Source organism: Camellia sinensis, chromosome 9 (assembly GCF_055761805.1).
Source record: "Camellia sinensis isolate YWXY chromosome 9, ASM5576180v1, whole genome shotgun sequence".
NCBI lineage: Eukaryota > Viridiplantae > Streptophyta > Magnoliopsida > Ericales > Theaceae > Camellia > Camellia sinensis.
The window spans coordinates 54,757,514-54,771,822 of NC_138969.1; the positions used below are offsets into that span (position 1 = coordinate 54,757,514).

General features: G+C 45.7%; 1 long non-coding RNA gene across 1 annotated transcript; it reads left to right on the forward strand.

The window, feature by feature from the left end:
* The first annotated feature begins 11,638 nt into the window (after positions 1 to 11,638).
* On the forward strand, positions 11,639 to 12,384 carry LOC145799090 (uncharacterized). Its single transcript, XR_014341092.1, has 3 exons — positions 11,639 to 11,777; positions 12,023 to 12,184; positions 12,271 to 12,384. It is a non-coding gene; the product is annotated as an uncharacterized LOC145799090 (long non-coding RNA).
* Positions 12,385 to 14,309: the final 1,925 nt, after the last annotated feature.

Sequence of the window (14,309 nt, forward strand, 5' to 3'; positions counted from 1 at the left end):
TTTATATTTTTTAATAAAAAAAGTATTAAGAGAAATATTTAAGATTATTAAAATTTTTAATTTATAATTTTATTACTTATATTTTTATTTAAATATAATTTTAATATATTTATGACGTCACGGTTCGATTCCGGTTCAACCCGACGGTTGAACTGGTGACCCGTCCACCCGATCATTTTTTCAGTTTACTCACCGGTCCGGTTTTTAAAACATTGATATGTCATTAATATAAAGCAAAAGAATAATAAATTTACCATCCGAAATTTTTTCACAAACACATAATGATCTGAAGTGCTTTTGGAAAAACCATTAGTCATCATGAAAGAATCAAATTTTTTTATATCATTGTTGCGATGCTTGCTTGAGACCATACAAACTTTTCTTCAATTTGCAAATAAATTTCTCTTTCTCTTTCTCTTTCTCTACAAAACCGTCCGGTTGCTCTATGCAAATTTCTTCTTCAAGGTCGCCATGAAAAATATCACATCAAGTTGCTCAATTTCAAGATTCATACTTGCTGCCATGCCAAGTGTAACTCAAATAGAAAACATTTTCACAACCGGCAAGAAAATCTCATCAAAATCAACACATTTATTTTGCCCAAAGCCTTTAACAATAAGGTGTGCCTTGTACCTTAGATTTTTGTTATCATTCTTCAATATGAAGACCCATTTATTTTTCATAATTTTCCTCCCTTAGGCAACTTGACCAAATCATAGGTGTGGTTTTCAAGTAAGCAATTCATTTGTTATTCTACGGCCTTTTTCCAATCACATTTCTTTCCATACTCAATTACTTTTTGGTAGCCCTCAAACTTCCCTTGATAGGATATCAACACAAATTCATTGTGAGAATACTTTTTTCGATGGTTGTTGGTTCCTTGTAAATTTTTTGAAACTCAAGTTGTGGTGGCGGTTTTTGAGTTGAATGCTCTTCCTCAATTTCAAACTCAACTTCATTTGGAGAAGCATCATCATCTACATCTTCAAGAGGTGGCTGCATATCTCTCCTATTTTTATCATCCACCGAAGATGAAGGAAATGGATCCATGTCAATGAGATTACTAGTTTTTTGCTCCGATTAATCACCTTTTCCAAAGTCTTCAATTGTTTGGTCATCAAAAAACACAACATCACAGCTTCGAGTAACTTTCTTGTCGATTGGATCCCACAATCTATAAGAAAATTCAACACGTCTATAGCAAAGAAAAATACATTGTCTTGACTTGCTATCAAGCTTAGACCTCTCGTCCTTTGAAATGTGAACAAATGCTCGACAACCAAACACTCTCAAATGTTCAAAAGACACGTCTTTGTCGGTCCAAACTCTTTCGGGAACATCACCATTCAAAGTATATGAAGGAGACAAATTAATCAAATAAACTACTATCCTCGTTGCTTCACCCTAAAAGGATCTTGACAATTTAGCATATGAAAACAGACACCTTATTCTTTTCACAATGGTGCAGTTCATCCTCTCGACAACACCATATTGTTGAAGAGTCTTCTTAACTATCCTTTGATGCCGAATTCCTTGACTGCGACAATACTCATCAAATATGGCCTAATGTATTCACCACCATTGTTCGTCAGGATACTGTAGACACCCCATTTTTGACCGACCTTAAGACTCAGGCGTCATCGATTGAGCGCTCGGTGATGGTGCATATTGTGCTCGTTCTGAAGTTTCGGGGTTTTGGCTAAGAGCCTTACCCTCCGAGCCTCAGAACTTTTTGTGTCTTGACTTGGTCTGCAGGCCAGGTCTTGTTTTATCTTCCTGAAGGGAGGGAGAGGTCTTGTAGACCATCTCTCAGTGGCCGCAGGCTACTTTTTGTGGTCGTAGGCCACTTTTCCCGTTTGGTGACCAGTTTCTGGTTTTCGGGACCGTCGGTCGTGCGCCTCGGTTCGGGACCGCTTAACTTTCTCCGTTTGGCATGGTTTTTGGCACACACCTTGATTCCTCTCTCTAGAGGGACACTATGGCCCGGAAGACCACTTTTGTGGTCACATGCCACTTTCGTTGCTTAACAGCCAGTTTTCGGGGCACCCGGCTGCGCGTTTTGACCCCCGAACCCTCGTTTTGCATCCGTCTTGGTTCATTTTTGGCATGGACCTTGTTTTCATTGTTTGGGAGGTGGTACAAGGGTGGGAGACCACCTTTTCTCCTTGGAAACCACTTTTCTCCCGCTAGCCGGTTTTCTTGTCAAGAAGCTGGTCTCCTTGGTCTTTGAGCCACATTTACTAGTCTCCCACCATACCACTTGCTTTCATTTCATGTGGAGACCACCCTGGGAGGCTGCCGACCACTTGAACCTTTTGACCCTGGTCGGCCAGCTCCCATCAGTTCTGTCTCAGTGAGTTGATTTTAGCTGTGCCAGCTGGGAGGCACAGACTGCATCCTCCGTACACGTGTATGGAGGATGTTTGCCCTTGGCTTTAAGCTTCTAGGAGAAGCTTTAGTCCCTCTGGTCTATAAAGGAAGGGCTCCCCTTCCTTGTAGAGGGTTCAAAAAAAAATTGTCTAAGGCATACAAGACTTCTCCCTCTATATTTCTACATCCAAGCTCAAAAAGTGCATGGTTCTTGCACCTTTGCATACCATCTCCCAACCTAACCGCTCCACCATCACTCTAAGCATCTTAGAGGTCATTTTCAGAGGTTGAGAGGCTGTCTTTATGGTCTAGAGGTTGCTGGTCCTTTTGTGCTACAAGGGTAACACACTTTCTTCCTTTTAAGGCTTTATTTTGCTTCATCTTTTAGTTATACTTGAAAGCATATTTGAGATTTAGTGTAAACTAAAAAAGTCTTATTTTGAGACCCTTAACATGTTTGTTTAAGATCATTTTTCTGTTGGGGGTCATCTACCCCCTTGCATGCTTCATTTTACCTTGTTTTAAGCCATGCCTTAGAGCATTTGTGTTGGCCTTTGTTTGGCCTTTTAGCCACTGAAATCTAGTGGATTTTCAGCGGCTAGCATGCTATTTTGAGTGCCAAAAACAGAGAGGGGTGACCCTCTCCCTCCTTGTCTTGTTCACTAGCATATTTGGCCTTCCAAAGGAGTCTTCATTTGCACACCTCCAAGCCTTGTTTCAGACCCTTCCTAGGCTCTGTCCAGAGTTGGTTTTGTCACCTTGGGTATGTCTCTTGCATGTGTAGAATAACCCCTCTTATAGCCTATCAAAGGAGCATGACATTCTTGCATGCATTGATCATGTTTCAGTGGGTTTTTGGGCATTATTTGGCATGTCATGTCTCTGAATTTTTCTGGTTTAGTGGCCTCTTGAATGCTTCATATGCTTGTAGTGTAATCCATCTTCACTAGCTCACATTGCATGTTGTTTTGGCCCTTGATGCTAGCATATTTTGGCCATGTTCTAAACTGATTTTATTCATGATTTGGACTGCCTTAGCTCTATTTTGAGGTCCCATGGTCGAATGATGCTTTCCATGCATGCTTGTAGTGTAATACTGTAACAGCGCCCGCGTGGGGGGCCTCGATGCTACAGTTCGGACTCGATTTGTGTCACGGTTCTTAATCTGAACCAAAGAGTCCAAATCTGGCAAATCGTTTTGAGAAACAGATTTTTGAAAAAGTAGTGCCAAACATGGACTGCTTTGCCAGATACAGAGTCGCCACCTAAATATTTTAAAATGGGAGAATTTAGGAAACCCTGACTCGGTGCCGAAGGCCACATGTCCGTCATCACCGGAGTTGTCTCGGCTCGGGAGCTTGGGTACGATCGGGGAAGGTCAGCTATGAGCACCCCCTTTCGCCCGGTCCGAAGACCGGCCTCTACTAACCGTGATATCCGTTTTTGAAAACTTTATGTGTTCTTAAACCAATTGTTAGCCTAGAATTACTATGTTATGCGCACAGCAAACAAGTATAGACCAAATCGCCTAAATTGGAACAAAACATTTCATGTTTGTTTTGAAAATGGTTTGCTACTCGCAAGTAGGCTAAAATGCAGGTTTTGCCACCCTCAAGTGGGCTTTTAGAAAAGATGGTTTTGCCACTATCTAGTGGGCTTTAAAATTCACAGTTTTAATGTGTTATTCCAATTTAAGCAATTCGACCTCCACCCACAGGCATTCAAACAGTTTATCTCATATAAGCACTTAGCCGCATGGTAAGCATGCTGTCATGTTAACATTCACACGCATGCGAGATGCTAAAGCATAAATACTTACATTGTACTCCGTGCCAAAACAATAAACTAGTTAGCAAACATGCATGTCCCTAGTTCATGTTAAGTGGCTAATGCAACACAGGCAAGGATGCAATTTAGAGTAGGCTCGGCTAACCCTAAAATGGCATATGAAATGCTACAAGTAACATGTATTCAATTTGGAATTGAAAAGTACAATGTAGTTTGTATGGTGTACCGAGCCCGGTGCATGTCAACAAATGCATGAATGCACGCATGCATAGCATAAGGTATGCTAAAATAAATGTGCCCTAATCTACCATCATAAGCAGGTAAATAAAAGGGAAGAAAGAAGTGAGGTTGGAAGACATACACACCACCCACACACACTTATTACAGATTTACCCTCACTCGGAGGGACCGAATAAATATTACAAATTAATTAACTACGCAAGCTAATTAAATATTACAAATTAACTAATTTAATTAACAAATTAAATTAAATTAATTAAAGCAGGAAAGCGTCTCGGGAAACGCGCCACCATGCGCAAGCTGCCTCTGTTTTCCTCCCTTTCCTCCTCTGGAGGCTGTCAAAGCCTCAGGACTGCATCATTGGACAGGAGGGATCATCACCGGCTGAATGAAACTTCCACCGGCAGTGTAGTATGTCCATCGGCACAAAATAGGGTCTGTCGGCAGAGAAAATTGTGCCGGTCGGCACATTAAACTGCCGGTCGGCAGAGTATTCCTGCAGAACCTGCAACTCACAGCAACAGAGGGCAAAACAAGGCATGGCAGCATATTTCAAGGCATGTATGCACCAACCATGTCTCTTATCATTGTAATGACTCAAAGGGACATGTGCCTCGGTTCTCGGACCACCAATCACGCATTTCCATGCATGATGGCCCAAAGAAACAAGTATGCAACTTTGATTTCAAATGCATGCAAACCAATCAAACAAATTAGGCCCGATTCCTATCACCAATTCAAGGAACAAGGCATGCATGCAAAATGCAATGCAACCTAGGCATACGAGCTAGGAATGCAACATGACATGGCAATGCACTTATGCAATCATGCAAGCATACATAGGGCAATGCAAATGGATGGCAAGATGGACTTATACATGAATTAGGCAGCTCTAAAATAGGCCTAAAACAGTAGCCATTGTGCTAAAAGGTGAGGGCTAAATGGCATGCACACACACATGCACATAAGGACCAACACTTAAGCATGAATCAAACAACATTCAAGCACACTTGAAAGGAGGGATCATGGACTAATTAGCATGCAACATGAGCCCTAAAATTATGTTATAAAATGATGCCAAATCAAGTTATAAATCAAGCCAAAACATGCAAAGAGTAGTCCAAGTGTTCAAGGCAAATCAATGATGCATTGAACTACACTTATCATGATCAAACATGGCATGCATTAAGCAACTAAACACAGATTTTTAGCATGTTAAAACAAGGCCAAAGGACTCCTTAGATGGCATCTAAGTGGCCCAAATACAAAGGCATACACCATGGCCAAAACATGAAGCATTGCAACACATGCTTCCAAAGCATTAAAGAGACATGCAAGGCAATCAAACAAGCATGGAAATGGGACTGAAATAGCATGCAAGACGATTCCAAATCATCAAATTCATGCAAAGATGGCATGCTACACATGCACATACTCAAGGCCAACAAGCCCAAATACAAAGGAGCTATATAATGCATGCAAAGATCAACCCAAACGACTATGGACAGAGCTAAAGCATGGCAAAATAAGCACATAAACTTCACAAATGCAAGCCTAAAACATGCTCCAACAAAGGCTAACAACCTAGAACATGTTAAGGCACAAATAAGGCATTACATGGCAACTATGCTAAACATGCATAAGGTTCCAAAACCAACTTGAAATCATGTTATATCATGGATATATAAGCATGAAAAACAAACCAAACATGCTCAACACACACTCAAGCATAGGCTTCTTTAAGAGGCCAAAATATGCCCTTTTCAAGGACAACAAGGAGAGGGGGTGGCCCTCTCCTTCTTGGGACTTCAAAGCATCATCTTCACCACTGAAATCCCTCAAGATTTCAGTGGTGAAGAGACCTCAACACTAAAATCCCGGAGCTAACACAAAATGGCTCAAAATGAGGCCTTTTGAGGCCTAAGGGTGGTCAACACCCCTCAAACAACAAAACACTCTTAATAAACAATAAAGAGGGCTTAAAAATAGAACTTTTTTATGTTATACAATAATCACAAAAACAGCTCTAAGACTAGTAGAAAATTGATGCAAAAAAGGGGAAAAAAAGGACTAGTTTCTCACCCTTGATGCCTTCTTCAACAATGGTGCTCCAATGGCCTCCTTGAGCTTGAATCCAAGACCAAAACTTCAAAACACACTCTTTAGAACCTCAGCTCCTAGAGGAAGGTGAAACACTAGGTGTTTGTGTGCAATAATGAGACACAAAACACCTAGTGTGCAAAATTAGAAGGAAAGAGAGATAGGTGAGTGTATCTAACCCTAACCCTAGAAAACCAGAGCTCTCCTCTGTCTTCTCTCTCTCAAAAATGTCTAAGCCTCTCTGCTTTTTGCCTTAGAGAGAGCTCTCCCTATAAGCCTCTTGTAAAGCTTACAAGACAAGCTTTGCAAGAGGGAGATCTCTCCATACACGTGTATGGAGGGGAGCAAAAGTTATACAGCTGTCCAAAAATATCTGCAAAAGCAGATGAACAGCAATCGGCCGGAAAAAAATGCCATCTTGGCCAAACAAAGTGCCGACCGGCACAAAAAAGTGCTAACCGGCAACAAATAGTGCCGACCGGCAAACTAAATTGCCGGTGGCAGCAAAAACCAGCCGGTGGCACCTAGCCACTGCCGGTGATGGGTGGGGATGGTCTACAAGCCCCACTCTGCCTCTCAAAGGCAAGATGCAAGTGTTTGGTGCAAAACCAGACACTAAACGGTCGAGTTCGGGGATCCTGAGGCGGGGCGCGCGAGCCGAGACCTCCGGGAACTCCAAACGAACACAAACATGGATAATCACCGAGTGTTCAAACGGTGACGTCCAAGTCTTGAGGACGGTCAAAAATGGGGTGTCTACAGTTGCCCCTCTTTGACAGAACTCGAAAGTCATAACAATGACGGGAGTGAATGTCAAAGCCCAGAGACGACCCATTTTTGACAAGGCCGAAGACTCAGACAATCATGCAATACAAATAAGATATGCGCCCGGAGGCAGGGGCAAAATGCAAGACAATGCACGAAGCCGAGCATAACTTATGATCATGCAAAGAAAGCTGTAATGAAGCAAACATGCAACAGTTTTAAGCTAGCATACCAAACTACACTACAATGCAGAAAGGATGTAAGAGAATTATGGAATTCTCAAAAAGTCTCACTCGGGAGATACAATACCTGTGCGGCTCGTCTGGTTGCACCAGCTTCAAATGAACCGTACATACAATATCGTGCCTGAAAAGAAAACAAACTTAACAGGTACAATATGGTTAGCAACATGCATGACAATGCAAATGTGGATGCAAAACGAAATGCAATATATACAAAACAATGTATAAACAATGCAAATAAACATGCAATGTAATTGAAACAATGCGAGCTACATGCAAAGCAATTGAATCGTGATCCAATCACGAGCGGTTCGAAACCACACCTATGTCAAATAGATTGATGGAGGTAACAAGTCTGTCTACCATAGAACGGTCAACTGAACTATGAGTATTGTAGACAGACGCAAGAACAAGCATTGGGTGGAATTGACATAAGTGGGGAAACAACCCGCTGGAGAGAGGACTACGATCCTAATGCCGGATGCAAAAATTACACTACAATGTAATGGATGGATATGGCACGCAGGCCAAACCAAATCTTGCCTAGGAAAGGCATGCATACATACAAGCCATGTGTAACACAGAAAAGGTGCCGCAACCCTCAACCAACATATCAACGTGGAATCGGCGCGATACACATACAGAACTGTGTTTTAACATGAAAAGTAAGGGCACATACCAGACCAAGCTCAATATGGAAAGGCGCAAGCCAAAGGCGGAAGGTGATGCAATGAATGCATGCAATCTACAATGCAATATCTACTAATATGCAATGGAATGGATATGGATACAATGGATATGGCACGCAAGCCAAACCAAATCTTGCCTAGGAAAGGCATGCACACGTACGAGCCATGTGTAGCACAGAAAAGGTGCCGCAACCCTCAACCAACATATCAACGTGGAATCGGCGCGATACACATACAGAACTGTGTTTTAACATGAAAAGTAAGGACACATACCAGACCAAGCTCAACCTGGAAAGGCGCAAGCCATGGATGGAAGGTGATGCAATGAATGCATGCAAACTACAATGCAAATGCAAGACAATGCACTATGATGCAATGACTATGATTGCAACTTTCCCTATCTTACCAACAGGGTGATATACTAGGTTGGTTCAGTATCCAGAACTGAGGCGTCGACACGCCGCCTCAACCTATGGGGCTTCCATACAGATTTCAAGCCGAGGGTAAACCTCTGGGTATTTAAACCAGACTTTAGTCTCGGAACTCCCGAACCTTTGCGTTCTAGGCATAAGCCGTTCGAACTCTAGTTTCCACCGTCCCAGTTGGTCTTCTAGGAACTCATCGCAAGCACAGACAGGTGGCTTTACCAGACCACCGAAAAGTCGTTCGGGCACGACAAACACCGAAGGAATTGCACCTTCAGAGGATTTAAGGTCTCCTAGACCGAAATGCGAAATGTATGCATGACAATGCATGTTTTTTTTTGTTTTTTTTGAAATGCAAATGATGCAAGTGAAATGCATGTTGCATGAAATGCGCGACAACACGCGGCTCAAGATATGTACAAAGCAATAGTGTGCACACCAATGCAATAAAGGTTTTGCACCTTCCAAGGATTTAAGGTCTCCTAGACCGTACGTGTTTATGGTCTCGCCAGACCGTGCGTGTTTAAGGTCTCACCAGACCGTGCGTGTTTAAGGTCTTGCCAGACCGTGCGTGTTTAAGGTCTCGCCAGACCGTGCGTGTTTAAGGTCTCGCCAGACCGTGCGTGTTTAAGGTCTCGCCAGACCGTGCGTGTTTAAGGTCTCGCCAGACCGGGGGTATAAAATGTATGCATGTGTGACACGTATGCCACACGGAATGCAAAATTTTGAAAATTGGACTTACACGCTTCGCGAAGCCGGTTTGAACATTGGACTTATATGCTACGCAAAGCCGGTTCGTATGCAAAACAATGCAATGTACTAACAAGTACAAGTGAGGTGCGTAAAATAACGCGAGGGGATACATGCTAGATGCAATTGAGGTGCACAAAACAGTGCGATGCGCAGAACAGCGCGAACAATTTTGAAATGCACAAAACAGTGCAATGCGCAGAACAGCGCGAACAATACAATGCACAAAACAGTGCGATGAAAAGTGTGACGTGCATGTCACACGGAGTGTAAATGGGCTTAAATGCGCAACAACGCACGTATTCCGGAATGCATGACAATGCATGGAATGGAAATGCAATGATGCATGAGAAATGTGCACGACAATGCAAAGGGGTGCGTGTTGCAACGCATGTAACATGTGCATAACAATGCAAATGTGTGGCGCGTGACAGCGCGATGTAATGCACCGAAGTAGTGTGATGAGTTCGTGCAACACACATGGGGCAACTTTTGAATTCAAAAGGATACAAAAAGGATACACCTTGCACGAATTCGAGTGCTACGCACTGGAGACACGGCCCGCGGTCAAAACGGAGGCCAGTTGAACATCGGAGATGCACTTTCTTGCACTTTCTTCAGCTATGAAGACCAAAAACAACTCAAATGGCCTAAACAAGGCTGTGGGAACCCCACCGGCCGAAAGATGAGGCCACCGGCTGGCCATCGGCACAAAAACAATTCCATCGGCACAAAAAAGTGCCGGCCGGCACAAAACATTGCCGACCGGCAAACAGTTGCTGGTGCGGGGCAGTTTTGTCTTTTCACCTTGGGTGTTATAAAATAGGGCTTCATGCCCTATTTTCTCACTTCTCCACCGCCGAAATCCCTTCCTCTCTCTCTCTAGGGTATTTCTCTCTCATTTTTCGCCCGTTTCTTCGCGTTCTACGCCCGTTTCGTCGTCGGATTCGCGATCCTCTTCGCGTTTCGGACATTTTCCACCGATCACATTCTCGTTTCGGTGCCTCGTTCGGCGTTCTCGCCTTCTCGGGGTTTGTTCCCCTCACTTTCCTCTTCATTTCCGTGCCTCTTCACATTCCGGCCTTCCCGGCCATTTCCGACCCTCTCGGGAGTTGACTTTTCAGTTGACTCTTCGCATTCCGGCTCGGTTTTCCCTTTTTCGGCCATTTTCACACCATTCTATACATGGCGGACGACATTCCACGTGGCGGGACTCCCCCGGACCATGAGATGGATCCCGGGGTCGAGCCCTTACCACTGAGCGAGCGCCCGTTCGACCCGGCGACCTACCGGCCGGCGATCCACGTTCTGCCCCCAGACGGCCTGCGTCAGTTCCGGAGTTTCGAGAGGTACGCGGCCCCTGAGCTACTACTACGCGAGCCTACCTCCCACCTTTCATTCGGCACTCCCGAGGTAACTCTTCATCTTCTGCTTTACTTTCTGCAATGTAGGATACAAAACTGCCATAGTTAGCTGTATTCTTTAACTGCTGAAATCTGATATGCCGTAGACCGTAGTTGACTGTAAACATACATACAACTGATATCTGCTTGAGACTGACACATGCACACACACTGCACTAGCCCTGAATTACTCTAACACACGGCACACACTGTATTCCACTGCATACACACTGGCACCCAGTATTTGTCTGAACCTGACAAACTTGCATACATGCCATATCTGTCTTTTCAAAACTGCATTTTGAATGTTGTCTTGCAATTGTCATTTTCTGTTTGCAGGAGGGTTCCCATACCATTCGCGGGTATGGGAATACTGGTGCGCGGGAGTGGTATGATGAGCTCCCTGATGCGGTCCAGCGCATCGTGGACCGAGCGGGCTTCGGCACCTTCTGCCGAGGGCTCTCTAGGCTCTCCACATGCAGGCCTCTCCTTGCCGCTCTGGCGGAGAGATGGTGGGACACCACCAATTCTTTCCATTTTTCTGCTGCAGGGGACATGACGATGACCCCTTATGACTTCTCGATGCTCACAGGCATCGGGGTAGGGGGGGATCCGATCCCTTTCGACACCGACATGGATGAGTGGACCGCCGCTCAGGTCCATCTACTGGGGGAGGCGCCACCGCTAGCTCGTCCAGGCTTTGTTCGATACTCCTGGTTCGAGGCACAGTTCAGGGTCCAGCCCGCATTGGGGGAGGAGGTGCAGATGACCGAGGAGGACGTGGAGAGGTATGCCCGCGGCTTCCTCATGTTCCTGTTCGGGACTACTATCTTTGCCGACCGGGCGAACACCGTGCCTCTCTACCTTCTCAGTGCACTGGTGGACGTCCGAGACATCTTGCACTACGACTGGGGCGGCGCTGCTCTGGCCACCCTCTATGGGTACATGAGCTCGGCTTCTCGCGGCAGCGGCCAGCTGCTCGGAGGTTACTGGCGGGCTTGGGAGGTACATTTCTTCTCCACTTTCCATTTCTGTCTCGTACTTTCTGTACTCTGTATACTACACACATTGTAGTCTGCTTTACACTTACTGTATACTGTACACACGGCACGCACATACATTCTGCTTCACACTGACTGTACACTGCTCACACTGTACACAATACACGGCTCAACACACGGCTCTGCCATTTCTACTTCATTCTGTATATCCTGCTTTATCTGATGGTCATACTGACATCTGTTTTGCAGTTGTGGGTTTACGCCTACTTCCCTAGGCTTGCACCCGTGCCAGTTGCGGAGCCTCCTCCGGCTGTCCCGTTCTCGAGTCGCTTCGACGGGGGATGCACCCGGCGACCACGGGAGACATTCGGCTTCTTCCGCCGATATTTCGACACCATCACCCCGGCCGAGGTATGTTTTACTTTCAGTTCGTTTAGCTTCGCTTTCCCACTGCATGTTTCAATAACAGTAGATAACAAACTGTCTGTTACTTTCAGATCACATGGCGGCCATGGGCTTCCTTGCCGTCGGCGATGCGGGGTCGGTTCCCTGGTGCTGAGGAGACCTCGCGTTTCCGGATCTTGCTTGAGGGCCCGGTCTGTCGGGCTTGGTACCTGGGGGAGCGTTTTCTACGCCAGACCCGCGGGTTACCTGAGCAGATAGTCCCGGTTCACCCTCCTGCGGAGATGAGGGAGACCGAGGGGCTGACCCCTGAGCAGCTGGATGATTACTCCATCGGCTGGGAGGAGGCCGGCTTCCGAGGCACCGGCGACTATCAGGAGTACGTGCGGACGTACCTGATGCGTCCCTTGAGCGGCCGTCGAGCAGAGGGGGCCAGGCCTGTAGCATCGGCGGCTGGGGCCGGAGCGGGAGCAGGGGCTGGATCTTCGAGGAGGGCCCGGGTCCGTGGTAGGGGCGGAGTGCGGGGAGGACGAGGAGCTGGCTGGCCTGGCCTGCCTGCTGTACTGATTTTCCAGGGGCAGGGTGGGTCGACCTATCAGATCCCCTTCGCCCCTCCACCGGCTGGGCATGAGTTCACTGACATCCCCGACCTTCCGCCGGTATGTATCACTGCACTTCGTACAGTTATTTCATTTCAGTTTACTTGATATTCCACAGAATACTAATGCATCTGATACCTTTGCAGGCTTCTTCTGAGTACACCCGTCAGTCGTTGGCGATGAATGCCTCGATGATGGGGATGCTCCAGCGGACATTTGACCTTCTAGTCGTCTACAGCATACCGGTATGTCCTTCTGACACTGGCCTCAAACCATTCATACACTGCTTTACATAATCTGATGCACGGCACAACACCTGATACACTGATCTCACAGTATCTGAACACTGCATACACTGCATTCTGCACCGTACTCTGTACTGATAAACTGCTCACGGCATTCTCATACTGCACTTATACACTGCATTCTGCACTGTTAAACTGCTCACGGCATTCATACACTGTACTCATACTCTGCATTCTGCATTGCTAAACTGCTCACGGCATTCTGATGCATTTCCCTTTTCGTGGACTTTTCAGCCTCCTTTCCAGATTCCCATGGCAGGAGGTGCTCCAGCTAGACCTGCTGTCCCTGCTCGGGGGAGAGATGAGGAGGGCAGGATATTTCCCCGTACCAGGGGAGGGCGTACTCACGTCGGGAGTAGCTCGCGAGCTCCAGTCCCGAACGACGACGACGACGAGGAGTCAGAGGCGGAGGCAGGGTCATCGGAGGAGGAGACCGGAGACGGTTCTAGCTCGGGCTCTGACGACGACGCTGATGATGCTCCTGGACCCTCGTCCAGGAAGAGGACCAGGACAAACTGACGGCCCTTCGGAGTTGCTTGACATGGATGCAGATTTTTGCTATCTTCTTCTTTCTTGTACTTTTCTTTTGTAGGTAGATAGATTACCTTGTACTGCCGCAGGCAGATTTTGTTTCCAAAACTTATACATTTGAAAAGATAATGAAATGAAACGGACTTTTTATCTGAAAAAGTGTTTACATTGACACATTTCATGCATTGCATCGCATCTCATCATGTTACACCTCAATGTAAATGGAATTGATTGGTTGTCTGAAAATTAAACGCTTGCACTGTAATAATCAGATAACTTAAACAGCCAACAGCCAAAATAACCCAAGCAACCCACTGCCTGATTCTGGACACACAGCCCTTGCTCTACTGGGGATTAATCTGCATACAGCCCGTAACACAGCATTCGTTTCATTCTGCACACGGCGAATTCTGAACAAACGGCCCAATCTGACAAGACGGACCTCAAAGATGGAACCGGTTGGAGTTAAAACACGCTCGAATGTAGAGAATGCCACAGCATTCTGAGCACAGATGATTTTTGAAATTGAATGAGGGTTTTTCAAACCGGGATATCGAGCCTACAACTGAACACAGCAGGAGGAATCAAATATAAAGGTACACGACCTAAACACAACGAGACACGCTCGGGGGAGACTCAAAACAAAAGACGAGACCGTCAGATGAAAGAGACACGACACACAGACGCGTAAACGAAGAT